The sequence below is a fragment of the Seriola dumerili genome, unplaced genomic scaffold (genome assembly GCF_002260705.1).
Source record: "Seriola dumerili isolate Sdu_G_001 unplaced genomic scaffold, Sdu_1.0 BDQW01000273.1, whole genome shotgun sequence".
In the NCBI taxonomy this organism is placed as follows: domain Eukaryota; kingdom Metazoa; phylum Chordata; class Actinopteri; order Carangiformes; family Carangidae; genus Seriola; species Seriola dumerili.
In genome coordinates, this window is record NW_019174528.1 from 2327953 (window position 1) to 2347758 (window position 19806).

The 19806-nt window shown below is 44.2% G+C and overlaps 1 protein-coding gene across 1 annotated transcript in view; it reads left to right on the forward strand.

The window, feature by feature from the left end:
• Positions 1–19806, forward strand: part of LOC111230536 (receptor-type tyrosine-protein phosphatase U-like) — a 197375-nt gene that overhangs the window by 35322 nt on the left and 142247 nt on the right. The gene's annotated exons all lie outside the window — the stretch shown is intronic.

The window sequence follows — 19806 nt, forward strand, 5'->3', positions numbered from 1 at the left end:
TATATACTGTATCTGCTCTGTTTCATTCTACTTTTTTTTTTTTTTTTGTTTTTGTTTCATTCCTTGGGTATTTTGTTGCTGCAACAGTTAAATTTCCCAGAGGCGATCATGAATGTTTTATTTTATCTCATCTTGTCCTCTCTCTCTCTCTCTCTCTCTTTTTTTCTTTCCTCAAAGTACCTGTATCTGCTGCATTCTTTTTATTCTGCCAAGCACTGAGCTGCAGTACGGCGCCGCTGCTTCAGAGGCGGCGCCCGCTGTGCTCTCAGATCATCACATGATGCTGGGTTTTCTGCCTGACAAAGCAAAAGGGGTTTGGGCTGGAAGACTCAATGATCCTCTGGGGAAATGGTTTCGTAGCTAAATGGCAATAGAATAGCACAGAAACAACAAAAGAAAACAATGTGTGTATGTGTAAGAATGCACACACGCTCAAACAACATCTGGCAGGATGCACAATTGTTGCTAATTGAAAGGGATCTTCAAACAGCAGTAATATCAGTACAGCAGCCTATTAAGACTCTACTCATTTGTAACAAATCACTAAATATCTACAATTATAAGCATTAAAGGGGCATTCCAGTCATTTTTATGCATGAAGATCAGTTTAATTGTCATGTGAAGTGCGGCTCAGTCGTGAAAACAGCTGTATGATGTCGTCTCTGGCTGTGCGGGAGCTTCGCTACATCCCATGATGTCACAGTCGTCGTGGATTTGTAGACTTGAGCTTGAGACTTGAACATTCATCACAAGATAAGACCTGTGATACAAACTGAGAGCTTGACAGGCAGAGACAAAGTTTTGAGCTGCGTCATGGGAATTGTTGCTACATGTAAGTTTTGCTATTGCTACATAGCTAACGTTAGCATTAACAGCTGTTCACCTACCAGTCAGGAAGAGACATTTCGAGTCCAGCATTAAACTTCATTCCTTTACCAGCCGTCTCCAGAGGTGGAGAGCAACGCCAACGTTAACTCTCGTCTCTATCACGTCTTTTCTTCCACTGAAGTCTGTCATGCTAACCAGCTAGCCTCGTCACTCTCCGATCTGCCCCCGAAGACGTAGCGCTGCTCAGAGGGCGTATCATTAACCTCACGTCTTGTAAACGAGAGGATATCCGAAGCTCTTGTCAAGGGGAAGAGAAAACTCATATATATTGCACCTTTTAGAAATCAGGATGTCTCATCCTCCGCTGCACCAATATTGACTGTTTTAATCCGTTTCTTATGAGCTCCCCAACTTTATGGAAGCACGTTCATACTGAATCGATTGGCTGAACCTCTTAAAATACACAGTGGCAGTTTATTTAACAATGAGACAATAAAACATTTGATATTTGAGGTGAATACCAATATCAGTGTTTGACATTGAAGAAATGTAATAAAACAACACAAAATACCAACAAATTTATATATTTCTTTTTATAAAGATCACTTTGTAATGACGTCTCTGTAACATTATTGGCTGACATATACACCAATAATCATATATCTGCAATAAACCAGCTGGCATTATCGGTCTAGCTCTTATCCACAGGGGGTGATAGGCTCTATATCAATTACATGACTGTTGTAGAAAAGTAAATAGTACACACACACACACACACACACACACACACACAGTCAGAGTCAAAACAACCACTTCATTTTGTCATTGAGGAGCTGCGGCCTGTAAAATCTCATCATATCTCATGAAATGAGATACGCAACATTTGAAAAGCGAGGGACGTCTGCTCTCGCAAAAATGACCGATGGGATGAAATTAACAGGATTTGGGTTTTCATTAAAAATCATAATGAATACACGCTTTAATGCGATCAAGTGAACAGATGCACATATTGAAACAATTGCCGATTTGATGAGAAGAAAAACAAAGTTGAGTTAATGATTCCCGAGTAATGCGTCCTTTCACCCTGCACCTACAGGGAAACACTGTGGGGAATAGCACTGGATGTTTTACGGGCATTTATGTTGCATTTATATTTGCAGCAGGTCCGGCTGCTCAAATTCCCCCTCATACTCATTAAATTTACCATTTCATGTCATTTAATAAGAGCTGAGGGAGAAGAACACCTAATGATTGTTTCTGAAAACAATTTACCAAAGACAGATTGTCATGATATGAGAAAGAATATTTATCCCCAGTATGTAGAGAAAAGCCCAGAGGCTCATGTTTATCTCGCTCCGTAAAAAAAAAATTATGCCGCTGCGTCTTTCTCCGGCAAAATAAAAGTACAAAGTATTTTCACTTCCGCGGAGTCAGATGTGAGAGGTGTGAAGAAAGCCTGATAAAGTAAACACTTCCTTGTTCTCTTTTCATGCTTATTTGTAAAGACTCCAGCTTTTACAAAACCACTCTTTTTTTTTTTTCTTTCCAATCCATTTGCCTTTGAATGAAGCCAAGAAAAGCGGTCAATGGCTTCAGTGGAACCAGTGCTGAGGAGGTTTGGGCTGATTAGCCCCTAGGAGACTTTGTGCTAATGCTCTTTTTCATTACTCTCCAAGATTATCAAAAGCTACTCTCTTCCAAGCGTGCTTGTTTCTTCCCTGCCCTGTCTCGTGTTCACTTACAAATACAAATAGTCCCCTCTTCATGGGGTGGAGAGGCACACACACACACACACGCACACACACGCACACATTGACTGGCTTGACTGGTTTTTCTGTTAGCACTCAGAGATGAGAGAGAGAGAGAGAGAGCGAGGCTGATAAGGGAGATGAAAGCTGTGGAAGAAAAAGAGGGAAACGAGGGAATAAACTGCTCTAGAAGGAAAATGTAAGGATCAGTAATGTGCCTCCGAGTGGTGATTAAAAGCACCCAGGGGTGGTAGGAGTGGTGGGAGGCCACGGGGTTCGTTTTTTTTAGGAGCCGGGATCGAGGCCACATTGACAGCTCCCGAATTCCCTTTCGCCCCGGCTCGTTTCCTCAATGGTTCAGCACTCCTGTCTCTCCTCTCCTGCAGTTTGCCACGATACACACTCGGGGACACACTCTGCTACAGAGAGAGCCGATGGTCATTATCACCCATGAGCGCTCTGCAGGGTTTCGAGGGTCCTTTTCTAACCGTCTCCATGCACCAGCGTCCGTCTGAGTGAAGCCATCTGCTCATGGCTCCTCCCCGGGGGCTCCTCTGGTGCTGATCGGGTTGACTTCCTGTTGCTACAACTTCATGTGTTTAGATAGTTTGGACAATTGGTATAAACACACACACACACACAGACGCAGGGGAGAAAGAGCGAGCTGCTGTAGCTGCTAAGCAAACGGGTTAATGCATCTGTTGCGTCCTTTTCCCCGGGTCGGTGCTCCTGTAAGCGTCGGAGCTGTCGCGTTGCTGACGTAGCTTCTTCGTGTTTACGTGACTGCAGATCGGAGCTGGAGCCGATAAATACCCGAGTCATTTCACCCCGGAAGTGAATGGCGATTGTAGCCGCTACCGTATCGCCATGAAGGCCTGATGTTAGTTTGACCGGTGTAAACGAGGCGTAAGAGACGATGGCTCAAGTTCATACTGTAACGTGAACACAGCTTTATTATCTATTATATATGTGTCCAAAATACTATTGTGTTACCAAGTAGAGGCTTTGTGCTTCAGTCATACAGTGGATCTGGCGTTTAAGCATATCGAGATGAAACTGGGACAGCAGGCGTCAGGAGGCGACAGAATACAGAAAGAACTTTATTATAATCTTATTGACATATTAGTGCGAAATAAGCAGCTGCAGACGAAAGAGGTCAATGCAAGAATCTTAAGTATTTTCACTTTCAATGGTCATTTTCTCACTTACCCTTAGCGGCATGTGGCCATGCAGAGAGTTTCTGTTTTTATAGCAGTCATGCTGAAACTCATGCCAACACCTTGTAAGATTCAGTCACAACATGAGGCTTATTATTAGATTAGATTTGATATTTCTGGCAATATGCAAATTTCTTTAGTAGAAAGCAGTGTCCTTAGTGTCACAGGAGGTCTGGGTCCAAGTTAATCCAACCCTGGCATCATCAGTGCAGGACACCCATACACTGCAGAAAACCTTCACACCCTCCTCGTAGCTGCTGCTATAAAGCTAATGTGTTTTACACAGCTGGTAGTTTGATATAATGTCAACACTGCGTGAGGCGCATGAGCCAATCTCGAGCCCCTGTTAAGTGTGGATGTTTAATGGGAGGTCAGTGTCTGTCTTCTGCCCACTGACACACACAGGCTGAGCAGTAGAAAGTCATAATGGATGATTCGGTGCCCCGTGTCTTTTTGGTTGACCGCCTGCAGAGGGCTAGGTGTTGGCAAGATGCCCACCGCCTCATCTCGAAGAGGACACATGAATACATCTCTGATGAGGCTGTGTATGTAGTTATTTTTGCATTTTTCATTATCAGTTATCATCAAAAACAAATAATTAAATCATAAATTTGGGTATAAATGTTAAAACTGGAAGATAATACAATAGTTATACTTTAGACTGAACCATAAAGCACGCTCACACCTTGAAACTGGAAACAAAGGTTAACGCGTCCTGATCGGTTTGAGGTTGCACTTCGTTTCCTCCTGTTTGGAGCTGTTCTCGCTGTACGTCTGAGTCCCGCCTTTAAAAGGCCAGATGCCAAGTGCTACTAAATGAGAGACAAACCGATGTGTTTGCTCTGCGACCTCGCCTGGATGCTGCTCCTTGTACGATATCGGCAGCTGTTTGAGAGTGTGAATGTTAAATGAGGATGGGATCTGGCCTGTCAGGGGGGGGGGGGTGGGGTGGGTGGGGCTGGGGGGGGGTTGTCCTGGCCGGTGATGGATAGAGAGCTTTAAAATATTATCTGAGCGGCGGCTTAAGTGTCATAATGGATATTACCACATCATAAACTTTCACTCCTTGCTTAATGCTCCGAACACAGAAACGTAAATGCGTGCACATGCCTGCACGCATGCCCGTGTGGATGTGCGGGTACACACACACACACGCATGCTCACGCAGGCTCTAGTTAACCTCTACAGAGTCCCAGTTGTTCTGTAACTCAGCCCAGATGGCCATGTGGGCTGTGGGCGCTGGCCTCTATACTGGCCGCTATTAATATGCAACACAAATTCCCAGCCCTTGTAATTCTTTACCCTTGCTCTACAGTCATTTAACTCCTCTCCAGTGACTCGACAGGACTGCGTATCAGATCTTTACTTCTGTATGACCACAGCTAAGCAGCTAATTATCAGCTTATACCGCCCCGTGAAGGAGGTTATCGTCCGCCGTTGGGGCAGGCGGCGCAGTGTGTCGGGCGAGGGGTGTGGGGGGGTGGGGGGCTGCCTTTGTCATTGCCGTTGTGGTTTCTAAGGGCCCTTGTGAAGGTGTCAAGGCCGGCCCGCTGAACACAAGAGTGCGAGTGGAGCGGGGCCCAGGCTGCGGTAATTACAGGCCCCGCCACAGAGTCTCAGACGCACTCATCTCGCCTCCCCGCTCACAGTTGTTTTCGGTACAATATCTCATGAGCCGTCCGCACTGGGCTCATTTGTTATATATTTGTGCGGTTGTTGCCTGGTGAAGGGCTGTAATCTGTGAAGCGCCAAAAAAAGTGCTTATAATGCCGCCTGGAAGGGAACAAAAGAGTCGAAAAATATTGAGTAATTAAGCTAAAATGTGTCATTTTGTAAGATTCAGATAAATCTGCCCTTAATTAACATTTAAGTTAATTTCTTATTTTTGCACACAGCAAAACTAACAACGGGCAAGTTTTCATTTTTATTTTTTAATATTTTTTTGTGGATCTCGAGGCCTTTAATACCCAGAAATAATGCATCATGAACTCATTAAACTCCACACAGCATTCATGTAAACCAACATAATGTGCTGTGTTGCTTTTTACCAGAAGATACCAGAGGGATCAGAGAACCCTGCTTTTTTTTTTTTTAAATTCTTATTCTTATTTTTATTTATTATTATTTTTTTTTCAAATAAGAAAACATGATAGAAATAATATTTTTTCAATTTCACTTCCTGTGCGCTGTGAAGATTTCATTGTGACTGCATGTATTTGTGAGGACAAACCTCGTGTGTGCTGCTCGTGTGATGCTTGTTTTTCTTTCTTGTTTTCGAACCGAAACACGAAACAGAAAAACAGTGTTTATATAGTGGATGCAAATTAATAACTCTCTTGTTGTCGACTTTCTAATGATTTGATTGTGTATTTACAGTGAAGCTAAATGCGAAGGCTTCGAGGTGCATGTGTTCACGAGTGTTTCACCGTCATCGGAGGACTGGATGAATTCAGTAACGCGTCTTTGTTCTTATGTGGAGGGATTTAAAATAGATTTACTTTGAAATTCACACACGCTGCAGCTGTGAAGAAGAGGGTAACGTTAATGAGAAAATGCCTCATTTAACGAAGCTATAATAATAGCATTAGCTTCTGCTAGCGTGTAGATGTGTTTACAAGGCAGTGACGGTACGATGGGCTAATAGTTAGATAAGTGGTTTTATTGGCTTCTGTAAAACCTTATCTGTGTCAGAAACAGCACAGGGTTGAACCCGGCGTCCTCAGCTGTGTGCTGCTGTAATACTCTGGTATCCAGCAGTTATTACTTCAGTTGCTACAATCCTGTTAGAGCGGCTTTAATATTTCCACTTGTAGACATTGCATACGGTCACTGAGTCATCAGACCTGGGACGGAGGGGGGGGGGGGGGGGGGGGAGTTGTGGTTTTATTTTTGGTCAGCCATGAACGGATCCTGAAAACGTATCAGGGGACTGTTTGATTTCATAACACCTCCTCCTGTCTCTGTGGGCTGCAGCCGGAGGAGCAACACAACGCTTGGTACATATTCCGTCTGGCCTGACCTTCCCTGTGCTGTTCAATCTTACCGTCTTGACCTGTGAACCTTTTCTCCAGTTGTCAGTCAGAGATGCTGCATGAGGCTGCTGTTGACTGGACTGACATCAGAGAGACAATGCAGCTTTTGAAAGGAGAAGAAAAAGTTTAAGGCAGTTCCTTGACTTGTGCTACCGTTGTACTGCGTTTACTGTATATTTTTGGATGTTGAATGAATGAATATTGTGATATTTCCCACAATATGCAATATTTTTCTTAATATCAAATGTTTTTTTGGGGTTTTCTTTCTGTAGTTTTGAGAGTCCGACCCTCATTTCACTGTTTTGCTTACTGTACATTAGGGCTGCACAACTAACCCAAATATGGCCAAGAGCGATATCCGAATTACAGGCGCTGCAAGAAATGCAAAAGGATCTGCCATTTCTTTTGATAAATATAAAATTTGTCACACAGTTGTTGTGCATCGCGAGCAGCATAAGCTTATACCGTATCATATATCGCGATATTTGGGCTCGTGGACTTATTTACAAAACATGCGTAAATGCATTTATTTACTTTCCACCCAGTGACACACGCTGGTGTCGCTTGAATGCTTCAGCAGATTATTGAGCTGCATTTGTTTTGCTCAACAGTTACAGATGTTGGTAGTAAATGTCTATTCATTTCTGAAACTTCATATTTTATGTGGCACCTATTGAATAAAAAGGAGAATGAAGTTCCTACCTCTTCTTCACTCTTCCTTTCTTCATTCCTCCCCTCCTTCTTTTCTTCCCAGAAATTTAGGTTACTGTAAATAACTGCAGGCATTATTTCCTGTGTGCTGGAATTAAGCAGCTCACAAAAAAAAAAGTCTTCTAAAAGATTGAACAGCAATTATGTCTGCATTTTGGACATTTGGTAATATTTCTTTATCATAATAATGGACAGAGCTCTCATAGCTAAGCCTCTTATTACCAGCGCTCATTTAAATGTATATGGTGCTAAAGGAGGCGCCGCTCATAATGTGATGTAAAGCCTCTTGTTACTGAAAACTACTTTGTGCTGCTGCGTCGCACAGATTCTAGCATGTGCAGCTGAATGCTTTAACCTTGTGCCGCTACTAGAAAAGGTGCTTGATGCCTCCTCAGCCCCGACACTCACTCGGTCAGGAGAGGATGTGGGGCGAAAAAAATAAAATTAAATAAATAAATAAATAAATAAATAAATAAAAAGTGAGAGCAGAAGACAGAACGGCTTAGGAAGGGGAGTAAACGATGCCACTGGAAGGAAAGGATCAAGTGTTCCACAGGGCATCTGAATCAAAGCCCTCTTTTCTCTCCTCTGCCGAGTGAGAGGGGAGGTGTGAGCTGTAATTAAGTCGAAGCAAAGACAGTGTGACTCTCTCCGAGGAGCACTGATCTCTTTCAAAAAGGGGGCTCTCATCGCTGTGGTTACGCTGCCCCTGTTATATGAGTTTTGCATATTGTTTGTGTGTGCAAGTGTGAGTGTGCGCATGCTGATTTCTTGAAGTACTATTATGGTAATAGCTGCTTTTGGGCTTGTGTGTTTCCTGAGCAGGCTTTCATTCCTTCATGTGCTCAGTGTATTTGACCTAACAACAGCAGCAGGTGCTTCCCTGTTCTGCCTGCAGAGAAGCCTGGATTCTTTTGGCGTGGATGAAACAAGGTGATGAAAACACGAGCCCACCTCTGTGCCGACCTGATAACACACAGACTTTTAACATCTCGTTCATGTTAAACACAAGACCCGACTTTTAGTACTGACGCTGCTCGATACACTGGCTCGCTGGAGTCAACTGGAGAGCACTGACGTCAAACATCTCACACAGTGTTTAGGCTACTGTATCTTCGTAACTAAATATAAAATATCTTTATCAAAGATCTATTTTTTAACAGTTTACATGCACTTCAGGCTCATATTCAACAAATATGGAATATCACAATATTTTCTGCTGTATACGATATTTTTCATAATGTCTCGTTGCAGGTTTGTGTGGCAGCGTCACGTAAACCTGAAACCTAAAAACAATAATATTATTACGTATTATTAAAAACAAACAAACAACTGAAACAATATAATATATACAGTCTGTATATACCATGTATACGCTGCTACATATGATATTACTGCAGTATTCGGGCTGGACTGTATGAAGATATCGCCCAGATGTGTTGTTATCGTTGCAACATCTGGGACTTGACATTTTAGTCAGGCATTTTGATTTCATACATCTGAGAATAAGACTAATGCACCGTTACAGATGAAACTATCCAACGTTAGACAATTCATTGATTCATCGATCAACGTATTTTGATAAATGGTTTGATGGTTAAAAGTAATTTTTCAAGCAAAAATGCCAAATGTTTGATGGTTCATTGCTTCATTACAGTATGTCACAGTAAACTGAATGTCTTTGGGTTTTATATTTATTGAGAAAATAAGTGAGTTTGCTCCATCTTAATCATCTCAAGTGCATCAGTGGTAATACAATAATACCGGCCACAATAATGCTATTTTTCTGTATTAGTACTTTTACTTTAAGTGATCTTTTCACTGCAGGAACTTTGCGGTATTGCTACTTTCAAAATAAATGCTCTAAACACCAAAATAAAATCCCTGTCAAATGCATGCAAAGCTGAAATGCCGTGGCTCTCTTTGATCCTGGTCTTGTAGGAGCACAGTGTTTGCATAAACCGGGCGGTGTGCTGAAGTATATTGTCTAGCCCTGTGCCTGTTGGGACTGGGATGGCAGGAGGCTGTGCAGTCAGGGCCCTGTCTCAGTAATGGAGGTCAGGCCCCTGCAGCTGCCTGCAGTACTCATGGGACGAGCTGCAGCAGCGGCGCTCGGGCCTGTGGAGCTCTGAGGAGAGGGAGGGAGGGAGGGAGGGAGGGAGGGAGTGTTGTCATCTGTATCCCTGCATCTCGTCACTTGGGTTTCTCTGCACGTTCCCCCCCGTCCCTAGTTTGTTTTTCTGTATACTGCAAGTCAAAAGAAATGATCAAAAATTACCGACGGCTCACTGCGTGTTCTGCTCTTGTGGCTGACCACCCGCGGCGAACACCGGGGCTGAGCACATCACATATTCTGCGCCCGACATAAAGAAGAAAGCCGCCAATAAATAACCATCACAATCAGTCTTCCCGCAGTACAGTTGTTTCCTCTTTTGACTTCTCTCATGACTTTAAGTTGAGTCTGCTCGGAGCCTCTCTGAGCATTTATTTTTACCAGTTGATTGTAGGGAAATCAGCGTCAAAGCCGCCGGGCAGTTGGTTGCCGTTGCGTCACGCAATCACGCGTGATGTGTAAATCTATGCGGGCCATTACCATAACTGCAAACAACATCCAGCAGAGAGATTCAGGCTGTTTTCAAGGCCTCTGTCTTCTACGTCTTTAATATCAGATGTTGTTTGATTTGCGGTCGACTCACACCTTCTCAGAAAAGTATCACTTTTTATTTTTTGAAGACCTTTCATTAATATGTAGCTTCTAATTGGCAAGGAGGAATTTAAGAGTGGAGACAGTAATAATTTCCAATATGAATACATCACCACTAAACAGAGATATAAAGCTTTCAACTAATGCATTTAGGTCAGTCCTGAAATGAATATTCCTCTGTTGCAGGGGACAAAAAAGACTTGACATAACCACTTAAAACAGCTTTCCACACGAAGGGGAAAAAGTGTCTCCTCCAGCGCTCTTGATTAAATTTTCATATGTAACCGTAGTTGAGTGTATCTGTCATTTTCCTCCCTTTATCCATCAGAGAAACAGCTCAGGGCCGTAATGCAGGTACCGAAGAGAAACCCTTCCGTCTTCTTAATTAGTGTGATTTGAGCCTCATCGGACAAGGTCTGTTTTTATTCATCAACCTCTATTCATGCGCCGCCGCCCCCCCCCCCCCCCTTCTCCTCATGACATCTCTAACAATAGCATTAACTGGCGAAGCAGTTCCGATAGGTTTTTACAGCACAGCTTCAGATTACGGAGAGATGGAGCCCTGTAATTGATGTCCCTGTGGAGGAGGAAGTGGAGGGAGGTGGGAGTAGAGGGGGGGGGGCGAAATGGAAAGATTAAATGAGAGATGAAAGAAGAGACCCCCCCCCCCCCCCTTAATGAAAAGTATCTGCCCTGTTTGCAGTGGGCGCTTTGTGACTCTCTCTTTCTACCTGGCGGAGGATTTATACACCGTCTCCACGCTGGCAAGAAGGTGAAGTGTATCTCTTAGCCACAACCTTTCTCTGCCTGTATCCATCTATTTTTCCGTCGCGCTCGCTCGGTTTATCATGTAGCCACTCATTTAATCTCGCCTTATACGGACCAGTTCATCTGTGTGTGTGTGTGTGTGTGTGTGTGTGCACGCCGTATCGGGTCAGGTCAGACTTTTACTTCAGGAAACGAAATTGTGGAAACGCTGGTTTTTCTTCTTTCTCTCTGGTCCAGGAAAGTGGTCAAATTTGAAAGCACATTAGGTAATCAATGACCTTTTATAAACCTCCAATAAAGAACTGTAGCAAATTCTTCTCCCATTTTCTTCTGCGACTCATTTAGCTGCATATATCAACAACCTTATCAACTTTGCAAGTCGACTACGGAGGTTACTCTGTGCTACGAGGCGGCTAAAAAAACCCCATCCATTACCCCCTTAAAGACACTGAAAGATGTTGAAGAGTGTTATTGACCGGTCTCTGCCACAGCTACTGGGATTTTCCCCGAGTCGCAGTTAGGGACTGGAACCATCGCGGACTAGTAATGAAACAATTTCACACAACAGCATATGCCCTGCAGTGCCAATCTCGCCACCCACTCCCAAACCCAAGCAGGAAAAAGTGCAGCATACAGTTAGAGGTAAATTAGATTTTTTTTTTTTTTTACCAATTTTCTCCTTGTGTGTTCAAAGTAGCTTCTGTTCAATCTGCTGAATCAGAATGTGGCAGGTTGAACCGAGATGGTGTGAGAGAACTCGGATGAGACAGGAAAGAAAGAAAGACAGAGGGATCTTGGTGAGAAACTCTGGGTGCAGCTTAGAGGAGATACAGTTCATCTTCATTTAATGGAGACTTATGGGGGAGGGTCGTATCGGGTTGGACAGCCGCATCTCCATCACCAGAGCGTTTACTCTACGTCGACTTGTCTGGTGAAGGTCACAAGAGAGCAAGCGGCTCAGCCCATCAGTCATACCATGCTTGGGTATCTCCAGTAAAATATAATGATAAATTACGATAAACGGCCGCGGCTGCAGCTCCGCCGAGTGCGTTTCTGATCGATCTCTCCTCGCACACGCAGGCATGTTTACTCACACAGGTTATCACAGCTGGCATAAAATCAACCGCCGCACTCCGCCACAGGTACGTTTTCATTTAGTGTTGTGACCTGTGATTGAGTTTCCCTTTGGTTATAGACTGATGCATCGCCGCTCTGATATGCTAAATCCCACATCTGGGGCCAGATGCATGAAGCTTGTGCAGGCAGTAGTAGAGGCAGGAATATGCACGTGTTTCTTTTGCTTGAGAAATAAACCCCTTTAGGTCGTCGGTGCAGCAGGTTATTATCAGCCATAGTTACATTATATTGTTATGTGAGCTCTAGCAGCCGTAGTGATGATGACGGGAGCGAAGCAGGAATTTAGGTGATGTCACATGAAGAGCGACGGAGTCCACGTTGGGGTGAGATGTTCGTTTTCCCCACATTTGAAACCAATAGTCAAAAGTTGTTTCCTTTATTCACGACTGTTCCACAACCTCAACCACGTGTTTATTATTGTAACCATGGCGATAAAAGGTCCTCTAATCTCAAAGAGGAGTTTATTTTAACTCAAACCACGATCTTTCCCTGAACTGTACCAAGTCGTTTTTTTGTGTTTTTCCTATGTCCAACCCTAACCAAACTACATGTTAATTATTGTTACCGTGACGACTGGCGCTCCAATCTCATCATCAGCAGTTAGCCGTAAAGGATCGTGGACACACAACTTTATCACTCATTTGCATATCGGCGCTCGTGCCCGCTCCGCCCGTCTTTAGACCTGTCAGTGAAAAAGAAAAGGCAAACAGAAGCAGCGCCTCTTCTTATCTCGTGTTTACACACTGTGGCGGCAACTTACAGGCCTGAAACCATCATTAATTCATCACATGTACCTTGGAAACCATCAACGACACTGATCGACTCATCGTCATCAAATATGAGGAAGATAATCAGTGATTTTACGTAAAACCATCGTATTTAATCTAAACACATAAAACCTTGGAGACCTCGGCTTTCCTCCTTTTATTACTAAATGTTATTTTTGCCATTGACAGTGACGTGACGGTTCATTTAACTGAACTGTGAAATGACTTCATTTTTATTCTCCTACCCCAAAACAAACAAGTAATAGAATATTTGGCATTCAGATAGCAAACACCCGCCATCGTTCATATAATAGGAAATATAGAAAAACAAAGTCTTAGTCAATAATAATGTAAGAAACAGAAAATATCAATTTCTTCCAAATATCCTGGATAAAGGACATTTATGTGAACAATGATGGAGTTTTCCTTCCATCCTCCTTCCATTTAATACACTGGGATGTTTGGATTGAGATTATATAATGTACATGAACATGTACTTTGAAATCAATGATTGTAAGCGGGAATCTTACGGAAACACACCGACACACCACCACATACATTTCCATTATAAATCACACCTGGCTCATTGCAGTGTGAGGTGCAGGTTCTGTTTTAAAAATAAATACCGGTTAAAAGGTTCCCTGTGGAGTTTCCTCTCCGTCACTAGGATCACTGTGGAGCAAGGTGTTTGACAGAGTTGGTCCCCGCCTCCTTCTGTTTTGCGCCTAAGGATGCACATCGACACGCACGAGCGAGCGCGCTGATCGACAGTTGGTGGAGTTAATGTGTCCCCCCCCCCCCCCAAAAAAAAAAAGGTAGCAATGTGTTAACAACAAGGAAGAAAGGAGAGGACTGGATGTAAATAATGCATGACTTTTTGAAATTTATTTTCTTTAAAATTGGCTTTGTAAATGTTTTATGAGGAAAGAAAATCTCTCAACGGTGAAAACTCAATGTAAACAACAGTTTTCGTCGGTTTACAACAAAACTTCGGGGGGACCTTTAATGTGGCGTATACGTGGATTTTGGTGCATATGCATCATTTATGTCCTCTGGTTTCTGGGTTTCAGTTCTCGTTAGTGTAATGATCGTCTCCATGCGGGTTTCAGGTTGCACACAATGACAGTCGCTGAATATTTTCAGGTGGTGTTTATAGACGCTCTCTGTGACTCCGGCCTCCCCTGCTGCGTATTGTTGTCAGTATTGTTGATCACAAATCTATACTGGTGAAAGAGTGTTGTGTTTCTCTTTACCGCTCCTCTGCCCATCCTTCTTCATCCTGCGCTGCGTCCTGTCCTCCTCCTCGGCGCGGCTTCTGAAAACGCAGTGGTTGTTATTATTAATGGCTGAGGAGAAGTGGCGTTCGGATGATTCCTCTGCTGGCTCAGTATTGATGAGCTGTGCAGCTGCACCCCCCCCCCCCCCCCCACGCTCCTTGTACCTCTCCCCCCTCCTCTCCTCCCCTCTACGTAAGTAAACTTGTCAGCTCTGATGCATTGCCTGCACACGCTCAAATGCAAATCACACAACGGCGGAGCTTTATCTCAAACCAAACAAGAGAAGCGGCAGAACATCCTGGATCCTCGGTCCCAACAGAGCTGCTGTATCTGAGAGGCTCTGATTAAAGGAGTGCCAGCGGAGCGTCGCCGCTGGTTACACAATATTAGGTGCTTTGCCTGAGGAATTTGCTTAAATGCAATGGGAAATGAGCTTAACAGATTGAGCCGCCTTATCAGCACAGGACAAGATTTTTGGGTCAGGTTTCACCCAGTCAAGTTAAAGTCAAAAACAGCATCTCGTATGCAGAAGACGACGTTCTCCTCAACTCAAATTGAAACCATGAAGAAGAAAAAAAAAAAAAAAAAAAAAAAAAAAGCAGTGATCATGAGGGAGGAAGTCTGAGGAGTGTCTTTTTAATAGAGGTGCAGTAGCATTCGCAGTTCATGTTCTCCAAATGAGTATAGTGAAAGGCAATCTTTCACACTGGCAGCCATCCATACGAGCTGGGATTTATATCCGTGAGAATCAGTCGCCACTCTGCTCTGCACTGTGTAATCACTGCTATCCTTGTAAGAGTAATTGCAAATGAGTGTCCTTGTTAAATCTGTATATAGATGATTTAAGCCCATCTGAGAGCGGCACTGGAGCAGTGTGATCAATAGAAACCCATCCTCATCCCAGCCCTCTTTGATTACCTCTTGGTGTGTTATACTGTAGCTTTTTGGAGCAAAGAAAAAAAAAAAATAAAGAAATCTTGTTTTTCTACGAATCCTCTCGTTATACACGCCCCGCCACCGCATGTGATTTGTTCTCATTATCCCCGCCCCTCTCACGCTTTGCTTCCGTCTCTCTCCTTCTTCTGTTTGAGGGCTCTTCACCCCGCCCACGGTTTCTGTCTCGTCCCTCTAATTTATTTCTCCCTCTCCAGGATAAATGCTATGTAAGAGGCTTGTGTTTTCCTCCCTCTCCATCACAATGTATTTATGAGGTGCCTGCTGTGCGGGCTATTAGTCAAGGGGTCGTGGTGTTCACTGTAGAAGCGAGCTAGGTTGGACAGTCGCACCCGGGGTCCGTCACAAGTACTTCAGGCTGGTCTGTACCTACTCCCATTAATCTCCCTCCAGGGCCTCTCCTGGCTGCCTCACAGCCACTCTGTGCAGCAGAGTTACGCTCTTCATGCTACTTTCTGACTTTCACCCGACACAAACACAGCTAATAGGATTCAATTAACACCGTCTGAAAGCACTGACTGGTTACTGAAGGCATCTAACTCTGAAGAGGTTAGTTCACCCGAATTACAAAAACACTCACCTCGAGTGGCGTGTAGGCAAGTAGATAGTTTTAGTTTTGTTCCAGGTTTTGAAGTGGCTATTTGTAAGTTTTCTCCGGCGGGAGCAGGTGGTGGTGATCGTCGCTTGACAAGAGCTTCCGTCACTGTTGCGTTTGCAAGACGAGAGGTTGTATTACGTCGCCTGAGCAGCGCTACGTCTTCAGGGCGGATTGGAGGCTACAGTGAGTCGCTATCGGAAAGTAACGAGAGGCGCTAGCTGGTTAGCGTGCTAACTTCGGTAGAAGAAACGACGTTACAGATAAAGAGTTAACGCTGGTGTTGCTTTCCACCACTGGAGACAGCCGTCAGTGAGTAAAACAACAAAGTTTGATGCTGAACTTACAGCATTTCTTCTTGACTGGTGAGTAAACAGCTGTTAATGCTAACGTTAGCTATGTAGCAATAGCAAAACTTACAAATAGCCTCTTTAAGTTGGTTGGAATTTTACTTTTGGTGCTTCATTCATTCATTAAAAAAAAAAAAACAGAAACAGCTTCCCCTTTTACTTCAGGTAATCCACAAACCTGTTCAAATATAAACACACTGCTACAGGGAAGTTAGAGTTGGGAGGTGGTTGGTGGTGGCCTACGTCATGTAATTACACAGCAAGAAAAATATGTGTAATAACCAGCCTTGTTTGTTTAAAATTTGACCATTTATCCAAAGAAAGTCAGAAAGATGACTCTTATTGAATTTCCCCCTCAGACATATCATTGGGGGAAACCTCTGAAACCATCACTCAAAGCTGCGTTAATGAGATTCTTTGCCGCCTCTCGCAGGCTTTGGCAGCTAAATCCTCCCTCACCACACAGAGGATTTTTCTGATCTGCAGTCTCATAGAAAAATTTGTAATAAAAAAAAAACACTTCATGGCTTGGTTATGTGGAATTTGGTGAAACACAGCAGCTGATTTAAGGTTGAAGCAATAAAGTGACTTGAAAACGAACATCTGGCGTTGTATATGGATAATACAACTGTGGCATAACAGTAGCGAGGTACACGTTAGGTGGGAGTCTTGTCTGCAGGGGAACAGAATAAGTCTCACTAAGTCTTTTTTTTTTTTCTTTGCGAGGCATAAGAAAGAGCTGAGTGTGTGTTGGAAGTCGAGACAGAAGAACAAGCCAAACACAAGATAACACATTCCAGACATGGTATCTTACGACAAGCTTGAGTCTTGTTTGGCAAATTACCTCCCCTATCTTTCAAAGAGGAGGGCGCCTCGTTCATGCACATTTATTTATTTCTCCCTCTTTGTTCTCCTCCTGAGAAACTTGTCAGCTGTGACAGTAGCTCACTGAAGTTATCTCAGGGCCCCGCTGTCCGCGGCTCTAGGTGTTATTGCCGCGCTGCATGGTGGCGCATTGCTCGGGGACTGTGCCGAACGGTGCCGTGCTATCGCCCTAATAAGCAATTAGCATTCCAAAAAAAAAAAAAACCCGCTTTCTCTCACATTCAAGTTATTATTGTCTGGAAATTCAAGCAATCCCGGGTTCCCACGTCGTATACACACGTTGGCCGAGATTCCCTCGTTGCTGTGATGAACACAAATAATTCATTTCCACAGTCGTTACGGCTTTAGCCTGCGTGACATTGACGGATTCATTATAATTTTATTCGTTTTTAAGTAAACATCAAAACAGCAAACAACCTCAGCGAGCCCCCCACACACACACACACACACACACACACACACACTTCATATACACACATTTGAAGAAATGCACACACATCAGTAAGAATTCAGCAGAATGCATGTGGCTTTTCTAATTACATGGGCTTGCCCTCCTGCTGCCAGAGAAGCTCATTTGGGCACTGAGAGGAACGTGCGCGCTAAAAGCAAAGGAGGCTGGGAAGGATGAGTCTTAATGAGGGGAATCAGTGGAACGTGTCTGATGGTGACATTTCTTCCTGGAGCTGGAGGGCTCTCGATGAAAGGCAGGCCTTCACCGCGGGCCCTGCTCCACCACTCAGCCCTCTCATCCTCAGATAACCGGGCACGGAGCTGCACGACAAGCAGCCCTCACACAGGAGGCAATTAAAGCTCTGATCTGCTTACGCACCCGGAAACGCTCGCATGGCTGCGGGCAGAGGGGGAAGAGGGACGGGGCGGTGGGGAGGGGTTGACTGGTGGTTGGGGCGGTTGATATTTGTTTGTCAGCAGGAACAACGAAAGCGGTGGTCCAAAATTAGCAGTCTTAGTTGCTCATTGTCACATGCAATATTTCTTCAGACTGGAAAGTTATACATTAACAAAGAAAGCAGATGGAGCCTCTAAACAAAACACAAAAAGCAACATTGGGGGAGTTGGCCAAATGGGATACTATTAAGTAGAAACTGGCACGGAGTCAGAGTAGCTCTTTAACACCAGCAGCACTGCTGCCAAGCCTTAATACAATCTGTTAGTGAAGAGGGTCCTGGGACCACAGCGGGCTCAGGGCGTTTAGAGTTAGACAGAAGAACGTCTTCCGATCCGGGGCCGGACCAGACCGAGCGACGGCCAGTTAAGCGGATTGGTGTCAAAACCCCGTGATGCACTGCATCTGGGTCTTATAAACGAGCGGTTCCCCCCTGCATCCCGCTCCATTATTCCACCAGCAGCCGGTCCCATTGCTGCTCTCTGGGCGGGTGGATCTGTACGAGGCGCACTTTCTTCTGAACCTCAGGAGACTCATTTGGTTCTGTGGAAGCACTCGTCACATTAATTCTCACTTTTCCTGCTTGTGCAGAGTTTTTTGCAAACCAGCGGGGATGCTATGATATGTGGCTAACCCGTGGTAATCTCACTGTTACTGGTTATTTCCCCGTTGGACATACAGTACCAGTTGTAGTTTGGGAATGGGAGAGTGTGTCCAGACCTTTGACTGGTGCTGTATTTTTAGCTGTGCCACCGTGTTCCTAACAGTGGCTGTAGTCTCTGTGGTTTCCCTTTTGGAAAGCTTCAAGTGAGCTCTCTGTATTTTTAAATGACACTGAAATGTCACCCTAACCCTTTGATCAATGAGCATCCTCTGTTCCTCTTTTTGTCCCTGTCAAATTTCTGCCCATCTTGTCGGTTCTGTATAAATCTCGCTGACCTGAATCTTGATTTCCTCACAGCAGCAGATCCGCTCTCGTGTCTTTATCGTTCCCAAATTAGTCGGACTGACAGACGTTTGAATATTAGCAGGAAAATCACAGGTGGAACTAACAACATTACTGACACCCTGGCCCCAGTAATTATTGCATTGCCTTAATTATTGCTATTATCAGTTACACCTGTGTTTGACATGTGAAAAATATCTGCTGTCTATTCAGTTTTTAACTTGGCCTCACAGATTTTCTCAGAGGTCGTGTTCTCCTCCTCAGATCTTCAAAACGATGTTTTCATAACCGTCGACCCGAAGTTCCAATCTGTGAAATAAAAACACACCTTTTCCTTTCAAGTGATTCATCAGTTATGAATCAATTAATCAGCCTTCAAGCAAACGTTTGCTCGCTGCAGCGACACATCTGCTTTCCCTCTGTTTTATATCATCGTGAAATCAATATCTTGCGGTTTGGACTGTTGTCTGACAAGGCGAGCAATTTGAGCATTTGAAGGGGGCTGTGGGAAACCGATGGGCACTTTTCTCTATTTTCTGTCATTTCAAAGACCCAATGATTGATAGATTAATCAATGAGGAGCACGATAGCTGTGACAGACAGTTGTCCAAACCATCTGTATCGATGGGAAACGTCGCTCTGTGGATGAAGTGAAGCATATGGCTCGCACCCGTGCACGACCACAGACCGGTCCTCCCAAGTCCAGACTATTCAATTTTAGATTTTTCTAAACTGCACCTGTGTTTTCTGACCAATTAAAACAAAAACACCCCCCCCCACCCCCCACCCCCCCATCCTAGTTTGACAACCGAGTTAGTGGCTTTAAAAGCCTGTGGTTTGTGCGATAATGGTAGAATAGTGAATGCAACCATTAGTGGCCAGACAGGGTTGGGTCACCTTCACAGGCTGAGAGCCAGGCTGTTGTTGTCCTCCATCAGATGGAGAACCCCCCCACCCCTCCTCCTCCATCCGCTGCTCTGGCA